This window comes from Meleagris gallopavo, chromosome 1 (assembly GCF_000146605.3).
Source record: "Meleagris gallopavo isolate NT-WF06-2002-E0010 breed Aviagen turkey brand Nicholas breeding stock chromosome 1, Turkey_5.1, whole genome shotgun sequence".
Classification (NCBI taxonomy): Eukaryota; Metazoa; Chordata; class Aves; order Galliformes; family Phasianidae; genus Meleagris; species Meleagris gallopavo.
This window is the reverse complement of record NC_015011.2, coordinates 100,112,950-100,116,307: the sequence shown is the minus strand read 5'-3', so window position 1 is coordinate 100,116,307 and position 3,358 is coordinate 100,112,950.

Below are 3,358 nucleotides of genomic sequence, written 5' to 3'. Positions count from 1 at the left end.
TCCTTTCTTTCTTCCTTCCTTTCTTCCTTCCTTTCTTCTTTCCTTTCTTCCTTCCTTTCTTCCTTCCTTTCTTCCTTCCTTTCTCCCTTTCTTCCTTCCTTTCTCCCTTTCTTTCTTCCTTTCTCCCTTTCTTCCTTCCTTTCTCCCTTTCTTTCTTCCTTTCTTCCTTTCTCTTGTTGTTGAAGAAAGCAATCAAATTAATTATGTCTATAAAGCCACTGGCTTATCTGAATTCTTTGTGGATTGAACCTGTTTAAGCAGTGTGTTGGATATGATGAACTTTAGAGTACGTTTCCAACCTAAGCTGTTTTGATTCAATTATTGCACTTTTAATGTCTCTAAGCTCCTTATTCACCTTGTGGATATGCATCTTTATGAAAGTCATGATGCAAAATGCCTGTTTCTCTAGTGGGAACACTGCATTTAGCTTCATTGAGTGGACAGAAACTTTGCTACATGAAGCTTCCATGACTTCCAAAGACTATTTATCACATTTGAAATATGCATTATCTTAAAACTATTCCACATTACTGTTATTTACACCACTCTTTCCAAAACCCGATTCTTACATATCTCTTTAGGCTTTACTAGAAACTCGTATAGATTTTGCTAAAAAAAGAGAATATTTTATCTGTGGTTTGCAGCATCTCTTTGTGGTTAATGGCACTTTCCTCTTCATTCTGCTTTTTACCACATTCAGTCTTGGAGAAAGAGTATTTTTGAAATTGATCACTTCAATAGATATGTTAATTGTTTCTCTAAAGAAGCTGAAGGAGTGATGTATTTGCACTTGCCTACTTCTAACATGACTGTTGAGCAGTAAGGGAAGCAAGAGATTTCAGAGAGCAATATATTTTAGCCTTGCTCTTGAGCGCCTGCTCTTCTGGGAAAGGTGGATAAGTGGTTTGCCATAGCCACTGTCAAGCCTTTGTCTTTGGTTTCCAATTCCGAGGCCCTGAATGTAAGTAAAGCAACAGTTTTGCCTAAGCTGGCGTCATAGCATTTTAATTTTGGATTTAAAAGTTGCATAGCTTCTCTCAAGCTGCAAACTGTTCTGCTTCTCTGTGCTAAAGGAAAAAAAAGAATCATGCTTTATCAGGAAGTGGTGAGAAATGGCATGTGTTTCCTCTTGCTGAACCTTTGTAACAGCCTCTTATATAGCTGTCTGATTTCCATTACATGAACAAATATTACTGCCTGTCTTCTAAAAATGTGGCTGTACTGTCAGTGGAAATGATGATCATCTACTCATGCTTTAATACAATTAAATAAAATTCCCTATAGCTAACCTTGCTACATTATAAAAAAAAAAAGAAAAAACTGCACAAGATCTAGTGCTTTTTACTCTCTTCTCTCCAGCACTCTCTTTTTCTTCAGTTATTAGCATCAAAGTAACATGTACATTCTTCCTATCATATCTGCTAATCTCTTTGGTCACCAGCTCCCATCTACTCATCTACTTTTCTGTTCCTTCACCTGCTCTAGTGACCTCAGAACAATAAATGTGTTTTAATTTCATTTTCAAGCCTCACATTGCTAGACTCCACAGATTCTGTCTGTATCAAAGTTGATCTCTTAGGTTAGATGTTCTACTCCTTGACTATTTTATTCTTGTTTGACACTTGGAGACACATGAAAATGTTCCACTTTGCCTTTTTGTGCTTCCCACTTTCCTTCAGATAGAATTTTTGTTTCTTACAGTTCTTTTCTCCTAAAGGTCAGTTGCTGCTAAGATAGCTTCAAGAAATTTACCAGTACTTTCTGAGGTGCTTGTGGGGCAGCTGGGATAAACTGAATATTTGGGTGACGTACTTTTAACTAGAAGCAATAAAAACAAGAACAAAAATAGTAAAAATTTGCAATATTTTCTCTGCTCTTGTATACTCTTGTTTTAAATTTCTTTTCTGGCTTTTCAATATTGTCAGTATGTAACAATACTTATCTCCATTTCTGTTGCAAAGCAACTGATTGAGTCTTTCCTGAGATTTGTGGATTATGGGAAAGAAAACTGACTAATAATTGCACAGAGACTGATGCATAAAACAGCCTTTTTCAGTATCTTCCAGAATATGTGAGAATGGACATCACATTCATAGCTTTCTTTTCATTTCATGTACTTTTTTTTTTAATCTATGAGTTATTGAGGCAGTTAAATGCCTACTCAAATGTACGTAGCTCATTGTTCTATAACTGATGCATTTCTTTCATCAGTAAATTACATGTAGTTAATCAGTGCAGATTCCTTTCAGAAGTATCGCAAGTACAGTTCAAACTACTTAATATAAGCTCTGCTAGTGCTCATTTCCACAACTTTCCATTTGAACATCACTTTTACCTCAAGGGTTTGCATAGACTTGCACTGGGCCACTGATGGACTACGAACATCTAGTCGTTGAGTCTGGCTATATGATTACTAACCAACTTTGACACACAAATCCAAGTGACCAAATCGGTATTTATCTACCAGCCAGCTAAAGGGGATCCTTTAGTGTGAATATGTTGTGAAACAACCTTTTGTCTCAGGGCTGGCAGCGAGAGACATGTGGGCTTTGTTAGTACTTCCCAACGTAAAGTATTTGTAGAAACAGGATTAGGAAAGTAACTTGAACTCTGCAGTGTTTGATAGCCATTTCTAAAAGGATGAAAGAGTTTAGAAGTCTTTCTTGTGGGGATCCTCACCTGAAGTGCTTAGGTTGTGCAATCACCTCCATTTAGTGGGAGGATATGGGGGACAAAAGGCTATTCACCAAGGCCAGAGATCTGCCATGAACATGCATATGAGCGTGTATGTTCACAGCCCTGTTGGAGGAATAAACTGTGATAGACTCTTGATCCTAATACTTTGAAGTTAAAGAATAGAGACCAACACTGATGGCAATAGGCTTTAAAACAGACCAGGTGAGCCCCAGTCTGTTAGTTCAATTCACCTCCATATATACCAGGCATAGCTTGCAAGCACAATGCCAGATGACCCACTGAAAAGTAACTAAAGGCCTGATTCTGTGAGAAAAAAAAACCTAGAATGGGCTTTGTGAACAACTCTGTAGGATACATGGGATGAGACTCATGCTACCTGGCTGCAACTACATAAAAATTAGTCTTAGGCCTGTGCTATCTGACTATGTATCATCCTTAACATTCAGTGGAAAAACAGAGATAAGTGGGCATTGGCCAGAGGCCAGAGCACGATTCACTTGTATTACATTTTTCTTAGGGCATGGCAAATTACCCTCTGGAGGTATCTATTTCCTTTAATTTCTAAAAACTAAAATTTGCTACGGTCAACAAGGATGACTTTTGGATATGTCTTCCTTTGCAGCCATGGAAAAAGTACCTCTTGTAAAAAATGCAACCAAAA